At 33.0% G+C, this 20,251-nt stretch overlaps 1 protein-coding gene and 1 long non-coding RNA gene across 6 annotated transcripts in view; one reads left to right on the top strand and one right to left on the bottom strand.

Moving 5' to 3' along the window:
• ADGRB3 (adhesion G protein-coupled receptor B3) overlaps positions 1 to 20,251 on the top strand; it is a 729,921-nt gene that overhangs the window by 258,758 nt on the left and 450,912 nt on the right. The window lies entirely within an intron of this gene.
• LOC131514411 (uncharacterized) lies at positions 16,221 to 19,653 on the bottom strand. The gene is made up of 2 exons (XR_009263062.1): positions 19,540 to 19,653; positions 16,221 to 16,446 (listed from the first exon to the last, which is right to left on the bottom strand). It is a non-coding gene; the product is annotated as an uncharacterized LOC131514411 (long non-coding RNA).

Below are 20,251 nucleotides of genomic sequence, written 5' to 3' on the forward strand. Positions count from 1 at the left end.
TATTCCACAATTAACAATTTGTTTATGAACATAAATCTTCTATATGATTATGGAAGAGGTAGACCTCATCAGTCTTTGTGCATTTGATCACACAGACTTGAATTGTCAAATATGATAAATTATTTTGGTCTCATTATTTATTTAATTGATGCTTATTTGTCAGGTGTGAGACACATTTTGAGAATTGAATACACGACAAAGAACAAAGTTCCTGCCCTCCCCTTACATTATAATTTGGAAATTGATAACAACCAGTTATAGAATGTAATAAGGGTTAATAATATTAACCCATTAATTAATTCTTATTATTCTATGGATGGTCAGTGATGATTACTTTGAGGGAATGGTGTTTGAGGGAAAGTCCTGGGAGAATTCTAGAGGTACCTGGAGGAAAGAGCATTTAAAGCTGAAGGAACAGCAAATGGGGTGGCCCTCAGACAAGCATATGCTTGGATTTTAGCATGTTCAAATATTATTTGGAAACTTTATATTACTTCCTCATTTTCTTATTGAATTAATGTTTCTAGGATTGTATTATGTAATTGTAGCTGTAGGTGAATTAATAGTAACATCAAATACATTAATTGGTCCAAATGGATAGAAAATAGGAAATTTAAAAATTATGTTCATTAAGGGATTTGCTTTTAGACACATTGAGTTTTTAATTTTATTTTTAATGTTAGAAATGACTCACAAATAAAGATTGATTAATGCAGATGTCAGAGGAAAGACCCAATTAGGATAGGTATAATATTTGGACAAAAATATAATTTGTTAGTATATAAATTTTAGCAAAGGTATTTTATTGGTGCAACTAATAACCTGTAATCACTAAATGCATTAACATCGTTCTGCTTATCCAAATATTGAAGCTGAGATCCTATTTCAGTTCAGCATCTTGACCTCCTTGATTTAAGTTATAACTAAATGTAAATAAATAAATAAATAAATAAAAATAAGCAGTAGCATCTTAGAACAATAACTCTTCTAAAAGTTATATCCACATCTGGTTCTGGGATTTTTATTGATGGCTAATCAAGCTGAGATTATGAGATTATTAGGTGCCCATTACAGGGGGCACCTAATAAAACCAGTTATATGATATCTACATTTTAGACTCTATACTGTTTGTTTCTTCAGACTGAGATCAAATAATTATTTCTGACATGTAAGTGAATAACAATGGCCATGGAACATGGAGCTTGTCAATAGCACTTGCAGATTAATCCAAAATTATGGGATATAATTTCCATATTCCTTTGTCTTTACATATATTTTTGTATATATAGTTATGTATGAACAGTATTAAATTTATATATAGATATGCATAGTAATAAGTATTGTTGGGAAACTCAATAGATGACCTTCAACTAATTATGAATTTTGAAATATTTCAAGTGGTTTCTACAAATGTATATGCAAATAAAATACTTCAATAATATTTTCTGTACAATTTATGATTTAAATGAAATCATTTTTTTTCTTGAAATTCCTTCATTCAATAAAATCCTAAGGAAACAGTAATGCAATTAGTTAATCAAGATGTCAGCTTATCTGTTCTTCATTGTGTTGCCACCCATCAAGAGAACTGTGCTAAGAATCCAAGAGCAAATCATGACTTTTACATTCTCAGGCATTCATCTTGGACTAAACTGAGAATTGAAATCTTGGCAGAGGTTGACTTACAGGTAGGTACAATCACTTGAAAATTTCACACATGATGTTCAATTTATCCTTAGCAAATACTTTTGCCCTGACGAAACAGAACATTTTATGCTTCTTTTTACAGGTAAGAACAATCCAACTGAGTGACTCAAAAGTGACTGAAGACTTCAATTCTCACTCCCAAACTTTTTTAAAGGAACATCGTTATACTAGAAAAATCTTTACAAAGACATTTGACTTATTTTGATACCTAGATAAATCAAGGCAGGATATTTTTTTACAGCCACAATAAAATCTGTAATGAATTGAGGGATGTTGTATATTCCATTTAATTCACTTAAATAACTATACTAGGTTGCTGCCTGGGAGATAAATATTTATAGGCTATTCTTAAATCTAATAACAACTTCAGAGAGCAAAAAGCATTTATGATGGATCTTAAATAAGGAAAGTTTAGACAATCACAAATGGGGTGAGGTGAGGGTGAAATACATAGGACAGGTTTCTGGAACAGCAAACAAGCTATGAAAAAAAACAAAAACTGTAGAATTAGAAACCCAACATTATTTTTTATGGCAGTACTGGGAAAACAGTATGTTTCTTTGAGCAACATGTATCTTTGAAGAGCTTGGTTAAAACTTTAGTTTAAGATTAATCTACCAATGCTGATTTGGAATGAAATTTATCAGGAAAATTATAACTATAGCCTAGGCAAGAATCAATTAAGAAATATTGGAATTAAAAGCATATAAGAGGCATTATGAAAGTAGATTATTTATGATTTAGAACTTAGTAAACACCTTCCTGAATGGGAAAGAAGGAGTACAGATGACTTGAAGTTGGTGGCTAAGAGATTAGTAGCACCACAATGAAAAAATAGGATGAGTTAATGGTCTCAGGGAAAAAACAGTACATTTGTGAACATGGTGAAATTAAGTTGTTCTGTGAAGTTGAAGGCTGCCAGAAAGCTGTGTCTTGAACAGAAGAAGATGAAAAGGGAAGAGCTGATGAGGAAGGAGGCATAGAAGAAATCATAGAAATGGAAGAGTCAGGAATATGAAAAATGACAATGAGGAAGCCAAGAGTAAACTTAGGTGGAGGAGCTGAAGTACAGAGACCATGAAGATATGGATGATGTTCCAGAGCAGAAAACCTGAGAAAATGTCCCTGTACTAATGAAAGTGTTCTCTCTCTGTGCTGTCCAATATGATGACCAGCAAGCACATATGATTATTGAGGAGCCTAATCTTGCTTAATTTTAATAAACTTAAATTTGTATAGTCATATGTGGCTGGTGGCTACTGAATGGATAAGTACCATTATAGAGACTTAAAACATTTGTCTTGCTACAGTCACTTTTCCACTCAGCCACCAAGTGACATTCCTGAAATATAAATTAGAACATGTCCTTCCCCTGCTTAAAATTCTCCAGTGGCCCTTCAGTGTCTGGGAGTAACATCCAAACTACTGAATCATGGCTGAAGAAGGTGTCTCCAATTTCACTGTCCCTGACCAAAGCCCTAGCCACAACAGCCAAGTTCCCCAAATAGGCTGATGATTTTCCAGGTCAAGGCCTTTGTCCTTGTTTCTCCAATGCTTCATGCTATTTCCTTCTGCTTTTTACAGTACCCACTTCCTTTTGGTCTTTCACGTCTCCATTCAACTGTCATTCCTCAGAGAGGTCTTCCTTGAGCTCCTTATCTACGTTAGCCAGATTGCCCCTATTATTTTCCAACCTAACACTCAATTTACTCTTTTTATGCCACTGATCATAATTTGTACTCATTTATTTATTTGTTCCCTCAGCCTCCCTGCTGGATTGTAAATTTCCGAAGGGCAGGGATCATGTGTCTTATAGTTCCTAAACCTATCAGAGTACCTAGCATATAGTATGTGTGCAGTAATTATTGGTTGAGTATTGATAAAATATCAAAACAAAACAAAGACTGCCTGATGATGAAAGAATATGTGATTACTAAACAGAAGTTTCCATAAATAATTTTTTGTTGTTAAATGAATACATTTCAGTGAATACTCAGCAAAGTTTACACAGATGGGTAAAATATATACCTTGAAAAGTCCACTTAAGCAGAAGAAATTAAACTAATATCAGTTGAAAAATACAATTTGGAGAGTATTTAATGGGGAAGGAATTTGCATAACTTTTAAAGCCTCAAGTCTAGAATTCCTAGCCTCTCTAGTTCTTTTTTTTTCCAATATATGAAATTTATTGTCAAATTGGTTTCCATACAACACCCAGTGCTCATCCCAAAAGGTGCCCTCCTCAATACCCATCACCACCCTCTCCTCCCTCCCACCCCCCATCAATCCTCAGTTTGTTCTCAGTTTAGCCTCTCTAGTTCTACCCAGCTTCTTCCTACCCTAGGGGAAGATTGTGTTTCTTAGCTACTCCTCTAATGCCTGCTTCTGATTTATCCTTTGAACTTTTATGACCCTTGAAAGCACCGGAAACTTTTTGTTCAGGGTATTTTCTGGAGTTTCTAATAATAATGGAAGGTTGACACTACTGTTATTAACTATGTAGAAAACAAAATAAAATAAAACCTGTGATTCTCAAACTGGCAGTTTATTAAAGAAAAAGAAAGGATCTGTTATTGCTTGAAAATTCTTGAGAAATAAGGACAATTCATCACCCAGGAAAACAGTTGTGTACTTTCATTGTATGAGTGAAATAAAGCAGCTGGCCTGTTGAACTGCTTCCATTAGTTAAGTAACCAGGAAATAATACTTTCAATAAAATTTTATTTCACTAGGAATGAAACTGATGGTGCAACATTTTTAGATTTTTAAAATAAAAGACCTATGTCTAAGCTATGTCTTTTAAAAGTTAAACCTAAAAAGAATTACATATACAAAAATCAGTATTTTTCCTTAGATTTAAAATGAGGGCTCCTGTCTATTGACAATGAAAAACCGAAACCCTATCTCCAGGGCAACCAGGCGATTGTTTTTTCAGTGTTATGCTTCCATTCGACTGTTATCAATGTCTTAAAAATAAAAATTGAAAAAAGGAGAAAGAAAAGAAAAGAAAAAGGAAAGTGAAGAAAGGAAGAAAGAACATAGTATAAATAAATAGCTTGTATGAAATGGGCAACTTTTTACCTCCAAAGTATGAGTTGAATAAATGCTTAATCTATCCAAATATAAGTTAAAAATTAAATTCCATGTATTTAATTTTTTTATGCTAATGTATAGTCTTTATGAATATTAAGGGTTTGGGAAATAAAGATGGGTTCTAAGAATAGATTCTAACTTTAACTTTATTCGAATACTTTTAGATCTTCCTTCATCTGAGACTTAGTCCCATATCCAAATGGGTGACTACAGGAATCAGTTAGAAAAGCATTAAATTTATTAAATGGGTACAGATAATATAAGTATAGATAACATATGTATTTTAATGGTATTTTAATAATATAAAATTAAGCTTTGATTATTAAAACAAATAGTCCTTAAAGTTGTCCCCAAATTGTAGATAATCTTATGAATAATTGTATAAAATATCTTTTCTTTTGAAATATTTTTTCTAATTCCTTCATCTTCTTATTGAGTTAATACAGTCACCCCTTGACCCTTTACTTCACAGGCTGTGTCTTTTAAATTAGATAATCATAAAACTTCCCCACATGGAAATACTGAACTTTCTGGCTAAAGTCCCAAATTAAAGAGTGAAAGGAAAATGGGTCTTTGTTTTAGCAATATTAATGATAACGTGGGGCATAAAAATGGGACATTTTGTTTGAGCTATGGAAGGTTTTCCTGATATAAACGTGGTATTTCCAGAATGTCTATTCTGGGAAAGGATTCTCATATTATGTGAATTACAAAGTTCATATCATTAATATGTTGCTAAACTATGCTTCCTAAGGTAGAGAATTTGAGAAAATTAAAAGCAGAAGACTCTCAAATGGTGAAAATTACAGCATGAGTCCTCAAAAGACTATGTGTTTCCTTTATTTGCTTCCCTTGCCCAAAGGGAGATGTTAGAAAGTAGATAATTACCTTGTGAACTCATGTTGTATACACAGACGGATTGGTTAGTATGAAAAGAAATTGCATTAATGGCCTGTGAAATGCAGATGAAGTAATTATTTAGATAGCTCCGTCAAAACACTAACTCATTCTGATCTCAAAAATTTAAATGAGTCGAAGGAACATGTGGTGTGCCCCAGTAATTTTGACATAAACATTTCACTTCAAATCATAAGAGTTAAGATACAAGCTTAATTTGTTACTTCAAATAACTATTAATCCACTTGCTATGTGAATTAACATATTTTTTATGTCAGTATTCCTTGCGTGTAATCAGACAAAATTCCGTTTATCATTTGGTAATCCCTAACCAACTTTATGTTATGAAAAGCATCACTTTTGGAAAAAACAAAACAAAAACCTCATTGATGTCAAAATCAAGTTCTCCTAGCTAAAAGGAGTTAGTGGAAAAAATAATTGGAGTGGTATTATATATATGTGTGTGTATATATGTATATATATATGTATATGAAAAAATAATTGGGGTAGTATTATATATGCGTTGTGTGTGTGTGTGTGTGTATATATATATATGATATAAAGAGAGTAATAATTTATACAAACAAAATACATGATTATTTTTATTAAAAGAAATTGTGAACCTGAGGGCAAAAGGAAAAACTATATATACACATTATATGTGTATATATATACACATATATATACATTATATGTGTATATATATACATATATATACATTTAAACATAGGAAACAAAAATTCTGGAAGGCTTTCTCTTCTGCAACAGATCATAGTCATTAGTATGATCCTTCCCCAAATACTACTCTACTTTGGCATTCCCTTTTTCCAGAGTTCGGAAAATATTCTATTGACTTCACAATCTGCTGAATCTGATAAGTCTGATTATTTTCTAAGTTCAATGTTGTGCAGACTACATTTCCGGAAGTGTTGAAACAAGTCACACTGTCTTGAAATACAATGTCTTGTACATTTGCATTTTCCTTTGTGTACATTTTGCAAGTCTTGTGGAATGTGTACTCACTGTGCAGAATTTTGCAAATTTTTTTGATGCTTAAGAAGATATAATTCTGAGTATGGGGTTCTAGAATGCAACCAAGAGGGTAAAATTGAACAAATTGGCCTGTGCACCACTCTACAGATCTGTTGTGTATTCTGTCGGAGGGGAGGTTGTATGCTCTTACTTAAGAAGAATAAACTGATTCTCCCTCACGTGAAAATATTTCATATTTTAAAACATGGTCATAAAGAATATCTCTGTCTTGAAATTTGATATTGATAAAAGATTAATATATTTACACTGTACATCTGTTATTCAGATTAATGCTTCCTAGTGTTTTCTGGTGATTAAAGCCACCAAAAAATTTGTTAAAAATACAAAAAACATCACGACCCACAGCAGATCAATGAAATCTAAATGCCTAGGGGTGGGGGGACCTGAGAATTTAAGTGATACCATTTTTCTGTTGAATGGTCATTAATTTATATATATGTGTGTGTATATATATGTGTGTATATATATATATATGTATACACACACACACACACACACACATATATATATGTATGTATATATATATTTAAGTGTTTATTTTTGAGACAGAGAGAGATAGAGCATGAATGGGGGAGGGTCAGAGAGAGAGGGAGACACAGAATCCGAAACAGGCTCCAGGCTCTAAGCTGTCAGCACAGAGCCTGATATGGGGCTAAAACTCATGAACCAGGAGTCAAAAGTCGGACACTTAACTGACTGAGCCACCCAGACAACCCCTCAATTTATATATTTTTGAAGAAACAGTTTATGTTAGTAACAGATCTCATCTGCACTAGTAGACAAGAAAAGGATATAAAGAATCAGAGTAATAATTTATACAAACAAAATACATGATTATTAGTTATTAAAAGAAATTATGGACCTGAGGGCAAGAGGCAAAACAAATAGCGATGTTATATCTTTTTGTGGACAACAATTCCATATGAAGAACTTAAAGTTCTGATATAAGGACAATAGTCAAAAACAAAGTTAGTACAATATTTTTGTGGATTTAAAAGATTAATGGAACTGGAAGCTTCTTTTAAGAGGAACATATACAATTAATGATGAACAGGTGAAGGGTAGATATTCAAGTACAAGTAATGCTTGAAAGTTATACTTCTCTTATAACATGTTCACCTGACAGCTAATAATCACATACAGTTCTGAAAAAATGAATAAAAGAATTGGAGAGTTTATAATAGTTTCTGAATGTCCTCTATGTCCTGATACATACTATGCAGAGGGAAGACCAGATGAAAAATTCCAAATTACCTTGGGACAGAGAGTGCCATGAAAGGATGTGATAATTTCTGTTTTCCCTGATTATCCTACAGTTGTTCTTAGCTAGTAAAAAAAAAAAAAAAAAAAAGAGAGAGAGAGAGACAGAGAGACAGAAATAACTATTTTTTAATGAAAATTTTAAAGTAATGTAGTAAGCAGAAAATATTGAGAAGAATTTTGCTTTAGCCAAGAACCAGTTCTTCTCTTTTTAATTGACTATAACTTCTCCAAACTATTACCTTACTGCCTTAATTAATCATACTTGCAAAGATAAAATCTCATAAGTGTGTGAGTTTCATAGACACAACCCTGCTTCTTGCATAGCAAACACAAGGTATGTGGAAAAGGAGAAATTCATTTAAGAGGAATCAGGATGGAGATGGGGATTTAAGAATTTTAAAGGGAAGTGATATTTAAAATTGTCACTTCATCCAATTTTATCATCAAACAAAAAAATTCCTGTCTTTTGGCTAGGCACCTTGGTTCTTGTCACCCTCAATAACATTCTTGCTAAGGAAACTGGTTTCTAACACTTGATTTAGGGAATCAGAACCTATAGCTTTAAACAAACAAAGCAAAACACTAATTCTGTTATCTGAAAATCAGTAAATCTCTTGGTCTCCTGGCCACACCCAACAACCACTCCAGGAAGCTCTTTTATGTTACAAGATCAGCCTTAGATTTTTCCCCCCAGTTTTATTGAAGTATTAGACTTTAATCTTAGCCCTGCTTTACCTATACTAAGACACCTTTAGCCATAAGCCAACCAATTGATCTAAATTGGTGTGTGGAGCTAGTGGGAGGGTGGTTATATCCTGGGAAAAGGATTGCAGAAAGAAGAGATGGAGATAATTTTATTGTGAAACAACACTTCAGATTTAATAGGTCTACTGCAAGAAATGTAAAGAAATACATTGTAGCAAAACTGCAGAGTATTTGCTTTCAGACAGAAGTTATTTCTGGCACTGTTTTAAAAGTGGAAATAGAGCATGACTCCTCACCTCTTAGATGCAGACTGTACATAATGAGTTCCTGCCAAAGAATACACCATGGACAGGGGAAAGCATAACCTTACTGTGGAGAAACCAGTGAAACACTACCTCAGACAGGTGATCAAGGTCAACAACAACAAGTTGGTAACATCTATCCTTGATATGATGTGATGAGAAAGGCTTTTTACCTCTGTGACCTTCCTCCTCAAATTCCACAACTCCAGTCTGATAATAAAGAAAATAGCAGGTAAACTCCAACTGAGGGACATTCTACAAAAGACCTAACCACTACTCTTGACAACTGTTAATCTCATCAAAAAAGGAAATTCTTACAAACTATTACAGCCAAGAGGAGGCTTAGGAGACATGGTGACTAAATCTAAGGTGGTATCCTGGCTGGGATTCTAGAACAGAAAAAGACATTAAAATCTAAGGAAATCTGAAAGATATGGACTTTGGCTACTAATAATGTAACAGCATTGGTTCATTAGTGGTGACAAATGTAGCATAGTAAATTGAAAAAAAAAATAGGTTTTTCATTTTAATTCCAGTATAGTTAGCATTCAGTGGTATATACATTGTTTTATACAATGTTATATTTGTACAATATAATGATACAACAATTCTATAATTACTCAGTGCTTATCATAGTAAGTGTATTCTTTAATCCCCATCACCTATTTCACCTATCCCTTTAACCACCTCTCCTCTGGTAACCATCAGTTTGTTCTCAGATTCTGTTTCTGGTTTCTCTCTCTCTCTCTCTCTCTCTCTCTCTCTCTCTCTCTCTCTCTCTTCTTTGTTTTGTTACTTAAATTCCCACATGAGTGAAATCATATGGTATTTGTCTTTCTTTGACGGACTTATTTCGCTTAGCATCATACTCTCAAGCTCCATCCATGTTGTTGCAAATGAAGGATTTCATTCTTTTTTATGGCTGAATAATATTCCATATATCCATCACTCCTTTATCCATTCATCTATTGATGGACCCTTGGGCTGCTTCCATAATTTGGCTATTGTAAATAATGCTGCAATAGACACAGGGACACATATGTACTTTCAAATCAGTGTTTTTATATTCTTTGGGTAAATACCCAGTAGTGTGATTACTGGATAATAGGATAGTTCTATTTTTAGTATTTTGAGGAACCTCCATACCGTTTTCCACAGTGACTGCAACAGTTTGCATTCCTGTCAGCAGTATACGAGGGTTCCTTTTTCTCTACATCTTTGCCAACACTTGTTGTTTCTTGTGTTTTTGATTTTAGCCATTTTGACAGTTGTGAGGTGATATCTCATTGTAGCTTTGATTTGTATTTCCCTGATGATAAGTGTTGTTAAACATCTTTTCATGTGTCTGTTGGCCATCTGTATGTCTTCTTTGGAGAAATGTCTGTTCATGTCTTCTGCCCATTTTTAATTGGATTATTTGTTTTTTAGGTGTTGAGTTGTATACGTTCTTTATATATTTTGGATACTGACCCTTTATCAGCTATGTCATTTGCAAATATCTTCTCCTATTCAGTAAGTTGTCTTTCAGTTTTGTTGTTGTTTCCTTTGCTGTGCAGAAGCTGTTTATCTTGATGTAGTCCATATAGTTTATTTTTGCTTTTGTTTCTCTTGCCTCAAGAGATGTATCTAGAAAAATGTTGCTACAGCCAATTTCGAAAAATTACTGACTGTGTTCTCTTCCAGGATTTTTATGCTTTCAGGTCTCACATTTAGGTCTTTAATACATTTTGAGATTATTTTTGTGTATGGTGTATGAAATTGTCCAGCTTAGGAAACTGAGTGTGGGATATGTGGAAACTCTAAGTGCTAATTGTCCAACTTTTCTGTAAATCCAAGACTAAAATAAAAAGTTTATTTTTTAAAAACTAGTGCACACCTACCTACAACTTGATATTAAAAACTTTTTGAAAAAGAATTGTGACAGATGAAACTATTCCTTAGTTAAAGCTTCTGCCATTCTTATATAATTATGATGATATTTATATACCAAACTGTAGGCTAAATTGAATACAAGTTTAAATATAAAAAAATAAATATAGCAATAATAAGACTAAATATGACTCAGCTAAGTATTTTTCTAAGGTTTAATGTGTCAGAAAGAAAACATATTTATAAATTTTAGTATATAAATGTCTTTTAAACCTTTGCCTAAACAATGGGAAACATTATATAACACAATTAAAACTTAAAAAAAAAGTATATATCTATATATATAGATATATATATATATAGATATATATATAGATATAGATATAGATATATATAGATATATATATAGATATAGATATATATATATATATAGATATATATATATAAAGAAGTCCAATGAAATAATATTTTAAATGTTTTTAAATGTTTATTTATATTTGAGAAAGATAGGGAGGGGCAGAGAGAGACTGAGACAGAATCTGAAGCAGGCTCCTGGCTCTGAGCTGTCAGCACAGAGCCCGTAATGGGGCTTGAACCTCCAGCCATGAGATCATGACCTGAGCTGATGTCAGATGCTTAACTGACTGAGCCACCCAGGAGCCCTGAATTAATATTTTAAAATCAAGAGTTCAACAGATAACTAAGAATAACATATATATATATATATATACATATATATATATGTGTATATATATATATATATATGTATATATATATATACATATATATGTGTGTGTGTGTGTGTATGTTATATATGAAATATATATATTTCATGTGTTATATATATGATATATATATCATGTGTTTTATGTATATATATATATATATATAAATTTAAAAATGTATATAATTAATAAGATGGCAGTGAAGTGAATGTACTCACATATTATTGGTACCAGTGAAAAAATTAAATAGCAGTGTGAAAATAATAACTAAAAGTCATAATAATAATAATAATTTTTATCTTATTATCCAGTTTTTGAGAATTGTCTTAAGTGTATTTCTTATCCCTACATAACCAGAAGTGCAGGTTTACAGAGTTTCATTGCTTGTGTCTAAATGTTTGGCTAGATTGTCAGGGACTTGGGAAAGACATGATGGGAAAATTGGTCAAAAGTGGGTCTGCATAAGACATATTTGAATAGACTTCTCCAGATAGGCAACTAGTTTGAAGATACAGTAAAACCTTGGATCATGAGTAACTTGTTCTGTGAGTGTTATGCAAGATAAGCAAACATTTCTAATACATTTTAAGTTGATAAGAGAGTGATGTCTTGCAGTACGAATAGTACCTGATGCCGGACTTGTGTCACATGATCACAAATGAGTCAGTGTTCTTGAAATTCACTTTGATATACAAGTGCTTTGGATTACAAGCATGTTTCTGGAATGAATTATGCTTGCAAACCAAGGTTTTACTGTATTTGTGTCTCATTTGAATACTCACTAAAGGGTGACTTCAACAGTGAAGGATTTTAATAAACAAGATAGGATGACTCATTCTGTGGGATTCAGTCAGTTTCTTTCCCCCACCAGCCACTCCTATCATTGCCTAATGGGCTCATGAACAAAGTGACCATGGTGACAAGGATAGAGGTTATGCATGGGCTCAGTAAATGGACTTCTAACTCATAGACAACAATCTGGCTACTTCCAATGCTGAATGTCCAGTCTACTAGCAATAGAGCCTAACACTGTGTCTATGATGTGCCATTATTCTCTAAGAGATTGAACCAATTGGACTACTTCCATTATGGAAAGGACAGTACTTATTCTAACTAAAATAGATACTTATTCTGGATATGAATTTCCCTTCCTTCCCTACAATGGTTCTGCCAAAACTATCATCTGTGGGTTTATACAATGTCTAATCCACTATAAAGAACATCACTTCTAACATAGGAATTTATTCCCCAGTAAATAGAGTATGTTGTTTTTACCATGCTCATGGAATTATTAGTCTATGCATCCTACATGCCCCAAGTCTGTATTAGTTATCTATTTCTGGATAACAAATTACCCTAAAACTTAGCAGCTTAAAATAACAAACATTTTTTTTTTAATTTTTTTAATCTTTATTTTTGAGAGAGATGGAGACAGAGTGCAAGCCGGGGAGGAAGAGTGAGAGAGGGAGATACAGAATACAAAGCAAGCTCCAGGCTCTGAGCTATCAGCATAGAGCCTGATGTGGGGCTCAAACTTAAGAACCATGAGATCATGACATGGGTTGAAGTGAGATACTTACCTGACTGAGCCACCCAGGCTCAAATAACAAACATTTATTATGTCACTGTTTCTGGTGGTCAGAACGGGCCTCTCCATAGACCCTCAGGAAATGGTGGCTGGCTTCCTCCAGAGCAAGTGATCCATGAGAATGTGAGTGCACACTCAGTAGAAGAATCCATAGCCTTTTTCTATCCCAGTCTTGGAAGTGACATCCCTCTACATCTACCATAGTCTATTTGGAGGCATAAATCCAAGGGACTACACAGGGGTGTGAATGCCATGAGGTGGAGGTTATTGAGAGTCATTTTAGGTACTGTTTGACACTCCAAGTAAATAAAAATTTGTTAAAACTGTAGATCTCATGTTTAGATCTCATGTTAAATGTTCATGTTACAATAAAGATTTTGAAAAGAGAGAAATATATTTTAAAAATATTCTTTTTATCATGACTTATAATACTGCTGTGAAATTTTAACAACTTAAATGCCAAGCAATTGAGCAACAAATTAATACATTAAAGTACAAGTTTAAAAAAAAAACATACTTAAATAATCATGTACACTGCATAGTATAATGGAAGACTTATAAAATGATCTTAAACAGAAAATCAGAAAACAAAATTATCCAAATATATGTAAGGACAAAGCTTGCAAAGGAAGTCACAAAAGCAAAACAAGGGACGCTTGACTGGCTCAGTAGGTAGAGCAAGATATTCTTAATCTCACTGTCATGAGTTCAAACCCCACATTGGGCATAGAGCCTACATAAAAAAAAAAAGTCAAAACAATATGTCAAGTTAGATTAGTAATATTATGGTTAAGGGTTAAGGGTTTTGTTTTTCAAAAAATGGTTAATATTGTTAAAGATATTTTACATATTTTAAATGAGAGAAATTGTACTATATTGGTAATGTTTGTGTTAATTTTTTTACTTTTTATCTGTAAGAAACATTATTTATAATATATAAATTCATGTTAGGAAGTGTTTTAAAATATGCATGACTCAGTATGGATGACTCACTGCAAATCTTTTATCATTCATGGCATTAGGTTTCTAGTAACATCATTCTGGTGTGTATAGAATCCACAGTTTTGTACCATGTGTTTTCTTATCTATATTCTGACACCAGCCTACACATAATTAGGCATTATTCATACTGCCAGCTCTTATTCAAAATGGCAGGTACAGCCATACATATTTTATTATTTTATCCACTGAAGACCATGTCTATTATCCCACCAAAAAATGTACTAACAGAAAGTGGGTTTGTTCCTTGCCACCTTTCGAGGACACTAAACCAAACCATCTGTAGTAATGTTTTTTTTTTTCTGCTTGGGAAATGATTGTTAACATATGGCAGTGTCAAATGACTTTAATTTATCTTTCATTAAGCAAGAAACAGCATGTCATCTCTTCAGTAGCCTGGAGATTGTTTGCCTTTTTCATTATGAATCACTAATCAAAAGTATTGCCCACTACTTTTCCCCATATGATACCAGAAATTTTCAGAAATTCAGACTCGAAAGAAATAGCCACATCATTCCCAAAGCCAGGGGAGTGTTGTGCAGGTGAAGAGTGAATTTTCACAGTGGTCTCTTACTATGAGAATCCCTCTGTTGGTCACAGTTCCCTAATATTCATCCTTTAAATAATCAGCTTACTGTAGGTGCTAGCAAAACCACAGCCACCTCGTTTACAACTGCCTGTAAGAGACAGAGTCTTCTATGATATTTACTTAGACTTAGAAGGATTAGGACCTTTCTGAATTTTCCTGTACTTGACTGATTTTTTTTTTTTTGTAATCCATTGACTTTTACAAAAACTGTTCAGTGCCAATTTTTAAATTTTTATTAACCTAGATGATACATGAATACACCCACGTTCATTGTAAAAACCCCAAAAGAGTACAAGAGTACATACTTTTCTACTTCCCCCATCATGCTCTCCTACAAAGAGATAGCTGATGTTAACAGTTGGTTGATATGATTCTTCTGAGACATTTCTCTGTGTGTGCATCCACACAGACCTACAGACACAAACACACCCACCCCCACATCCCCCCCACACACACACTTTTAAATGAAGATCTGAATAACTGGAATCCGCTGTAAGTTATCTGACACTTTATTCACGTGACAGTGTGCCTTCGAGTTCCTTCCAAGCCAATAAATACTGCTGAACATAAATCTGCTTCTTACTTTATTTCTTGCAAAATATTGTGTATTTTGTCTGTATCCTAGTTTATTTAGTTCTTGCTTATTGATAAACATTTAAGGTGTTTCCTTGGAAATACTTTCAACCATGGACATCCAGAGACCCTCTGTTTTGACATCCTGTTTTTCACATCTCTCCCTGTTTAAAATACTGAAACTAATCCCCAATGTCATTCCTTCTCCAAACACCTAACCTAATGAACTTTTATTGTGATTTCTATCACTTCAGCAGTGTTAGGACTATTATGAATGTCAATCTTTCTTCCCTCTCAATTTAAAGTGAGACATGTTTATAAAACTGATGATGTTACATGGGAACTGAATTTTACTCCATTTATAAAGATGGATAGGACCACTGTTTTTAGACCACCAATATGAGACACCTCATATTAATGCCATCATAATGAAGAAAATGAATGTTTAGGTCATTGAGACTGTCTCTCATATTTTATATTATCTGGCCAATGTGTAGTGTCATTATGCAAGAATTATATCTATTAATAGTCCCAAATAGGTCCAAAATATTGTTGTGGTTTATTAGAACTCTATTCCTAAAGATAAAAAAACCAAACATTTAGGATACATATACAAGTGTTTTGTAGTTAGTCTTTGGATTTACTTTGTTAATGCTACTCTTATCCTTTCTCCAGCTCATGTGAACTCCACAAAGCCTGTTCTGAGATTGTAGCTTTAAGAGTAATTAATAAGTTAACCCTGTTCCTCACTATATGACATCTCTCCATTTCCTGTCCATAAGAATTGAGCAAAAACACTCTGTATTGTAGACTAAAACTATAAGGCTACTTGTGAATAGATGTATTTTGCAGCAAAATAGGCTGTGATCTCTTTTAATCACAATGGCATTGAGAACTCTAGCAGGCTTCCCTTTCTGCTTGGTTGGCCAAGCAGACAATTACAGGTGTCCCACTTCAGAGACTACCTGCTGCAGGCTGGTCCATGACCTCCATCTTCAACCTCATCATTCCACAGCGCTGAGCAGAAATCGTGATCACCCCCATGTCTCCTTGCTTCACAGCAGTTCTTTGATTGTCTTCAAACTGTAAATGAGTTTTGCAAATTAGGTTAAAAAGTTTCCCAAATATTCAAACTCTAGTCTCCCCTCTGGCTATTGTCCCAATTTACTCCTTTCTTTTCAGCTACAGAATGAATGAACTTGACCACGGTCTCCTTAAATACATGAATTTAGTTTCCCTCCCTATATTTTAGAGAAACTGCTAAACACCATTTTTTTAAAATGCCCCCTTCCTGATTTTTAGAAATATTACATAATCATTGTAGGTAACCTACAAAAGACAATGAATTATAAAGACACACAAAAATTATCTATAATCTCACAAAAATAAATACTGTGGGCCTGTTTTTTTCTTTTTAGTTTTTTCTTCTTTTATTGTGCTTCTAAATGTAGCAAGAATATTTGCCTTTGCCATTAAGATTTCTTTGAAAATGGTTTTCAAGTGTTGCATTAATTTCATTAGTTACTAGTTCTTTAATTTTTAATTGTTATTACAGGTGACTCTGTAATAAACATTTGGTCATACATGTTTGATCACGTCTCTACTATTTTTAATCAGATATATTCAGGAAAGAATTGCCAAGTCAAAGGATATTGACAATTGTAAAGTTCCTAGTAAAAGTTGCCAAAATGCTAAAAGCAAAGTTTTGAGATAGTTTAGATTCCAATAGCATTCTTTGAGCGCTCATTTCATTATGCTCTCAAAAGTATTGTCTAACTTTTAACTCTTGCTAATCTAGATTAAAATAATTATTCTCATTGTAGTTCATCTCATTTGGGTTGCTAGTGGAATGAGTCTGCTTACTAGTTATCATTTTTTTTGGTCTGTTAATTGTGTGCACAGGTAACATTGCCATAAATATCTTCTGTTCTTTTTCAATCTTAGATTATATTTATGATGTTTGTGATACGCGAAATCTTGTACTACATACAGTACATCTCTCACAGTAAAGCCTATCACATCTGTGTGAATATTTGCCTGTGTTATCACCATCTCTTTCTCTCCATCTCTTTTTCCTTCCTCTTTCCTTCACTCCGTTCGTCCTCTTCCTGCCACTTCACTGTGAGACATTAGGCAAGTTTTTCATCTTTCTAAACTTCAAAGGAACATAAAAAGTAAACAAAGGATAATTAAGTAAATAAGATAATAATTTGAAGCACTAGGCACAGTGTCTGACATATTCAATAATTCTGATTAAGATTTGTAGTTTTGCTTCAAATGGCTTTTGAATATTTAGTGTTAAATTAATTGTTTCACACTTTGTTTTTAGTATGCTTTTAAAAATTATAATTTACTGTTGATGTCACAAACCATTAATGTAAGTACTTTTTATCACATATTCAGGCATAATGAACTCTTATTAATTCCACCAGTTATAAAATTGGTCTTTCTAGCTAAATAATTCTGTTGTCTACAAATACGGACAATTTGTTTCTTTTCCCATTATCGTCTGTTGTATAAATGCTTTGGGTCTAACTGTATTGAATCTACTTCCAAACCAGTATGAAATAATTATTGTTTTTATGAGCATCCTTGTTTTGTACTTTTACTTATGAGGATGTCTGTAGAGTTTCATTACCAAGTATGATAAGACTATTGATTGAGACTTGTTTTTCCTAATTATATTAAGGATTACTAGTTTTAAAATAATTTTAATTAGGAAAAGTTGGCAAATTTAATGCTTCTCCTGTTCTATTAAAATGTATTTTTCTCAAAAACTTCCTGATATTAATACATATTTAACTCCTCAAATACCCTACTTAGTTGTGAGAGATACTTTTTTCCTTTCATGCACTAATTTTTATTTAGGATTGTCATATTGTTAGTATTTTATTTAGGATTGTCATATAAATTGTTTTGCTTCATGGTTTTTAATTGTAACCATTTTTGTCATTATTTTGCTATCCCTCGGTTTTCCCAATTTTATAAAACAAATTAGATAGATTTTCATCATTTTCAAGTCCTAGAACATTTTGTATGTATCAGAAAATAAGTTAGTTATAAAAGTTTAAGAGTAAACCTCACCCCAATGTATATGAATATGGTCCTTATTTGCATATTGTTCTTAAACAACTTTTTTGTGTTCTTGGTCTATTGGACAACCAAATTTCTCCTGCTTCTTAAATTATTATTTTTTTCTGAAAATTATTAATTTCAAATAAATCCTAATAATATTTGTAAATAAAATACTATTCTCTTTAATATTAAATCAATGAATTATGTAGTTATTTATTGTCCTTTGAATTTTACATGTATTTTTATTTCCTCATTGGGTTTGGTAGAGTCTCAAACAGACACATGTATTGGATTTACCAATCAATGATCAATTCTAAGCCTTTTCTGTTTCTAATCAATTTACTTTATTTTTATCTTTTTGGAAATTATTTGTTTCTTGTGGGTCAGCAATGACTACCTAATCTCCAAATCTCCTGACCTGAATCCCCAAAAGCATTCCCTCTATTCATTGAATGTTTTCAGCTGGATTTCTCTGATGAAACACTCTCCCGAAATACTCCTAGTTTTTCTGGCTACTTTGTTTCTCTTCATCTTACTTCAAAGTTCTGCTTTCCTCTTCCCACCCCAATTTGTGGGCTTTCTCCAAAAGCAGCTCATGGTCCTCATTTACCTTGTAAACCTCACCTAAATTCCTATCACAGCAAAAAGTCGGTAAAACTGTGTCCTCATATCCACTTTCTCAGCCTGTCTGCTAACATTTCCATTAAGAAGTTTCACTCTCACCTTCAACTCAAAACAGAGCCATAAACTTTTCATAAGTAATTCCATTTGTGACTTGTTGATTGATGACAGAGTGTAACATTTCTGTTGCTTCGAAATCTCTTTATCTTTAAATCCTGAAGGTTTCCAAATCCTTATCCCCTTTCCTTAGCTGAAGATACTAATCCACTCCTGTATTTGCAGTTGACATGGGCTCATAAAAGCATTTCCCACTGCTGCTCTCTCCTCTTTATCTGACAGCACCTGAACTAACAAGCAAGCCTGGTGATTTAAATGAATGTCCGATCAGGAAATGTTTTATTTTCCCCTAAATTTACCAGTGATTCCCTAAGAACCTCCTCTTTTTCTTCTTTTGGAAAAAAAAATTGTCAATATTCTTACCTTGGGATGACTCTCAATGGTCAAAGTTGCCTTTCTGTCGCTAGGAGACATTGGAGTTTTAAATTCAGTAAATTTGCCCTCAACAGTGAAATCTTTGCACTAGTTAACTCGTGGCACAAGTTCTCAAGGGGGCATCATAACATATTATGACATATGCCACTCCCCTCAAATGAGTCTAAAACAGAAAACACTGGTAGTAAGAATTTTTTGGTAGTGGAGTAAGGATACACATATTTTTTTCTGTAATGAGCTTGAATTACTTTTATATGGGTGAAGGATACCCTACCTTTGTGCATTTACTTTTAGTATTGTAAAAGAGAGAACATTGGCTTTGAACACAGACATACCTAATTTTCAATTTCAGCTTTTTTATTTCTAGTGTAACTGTATATTTTTACATTATCCTTCATTTCCTCACCTATCCATAGGATGATGAAGTAAGAATTTTTATTTCACACATAAATAAATGAGGTAGTGAATTTCTTCTACCAAAGGGTAGTGACACGGTAGGTGCTGAAGAAATGTTGGTATCCTCACTTAAGCACAAAAGAAAGGATTTATTGACATACATGAGATTCTGAGTTGAAGTTCATAAGATCACTTTATGTTAATTCTGTTAATGTATTTGTTCATATCACTTACTGGCTGGTCTCAGGGTGGGATTTAAATGCTTTTCCACGTAATCTTCTGCTTAAAGCCTGGAGATTGTTTT

The sequence above is a fragment of the Neofelis nebulosa genome, chromosome 6 (genome assembly GCF_028018385.1).
Source record: "Neofelis nebulosa isolate mNeoNeb1 chromosome 6, mNeoNeb1.pri, whole genome shotgun sequence".
Lineage (NCBI taxonomy): Eukaryota > Metazoa > Chordata > Mammalia > Carnivora > Felidae > Neofelis > Neofelis nebulosa.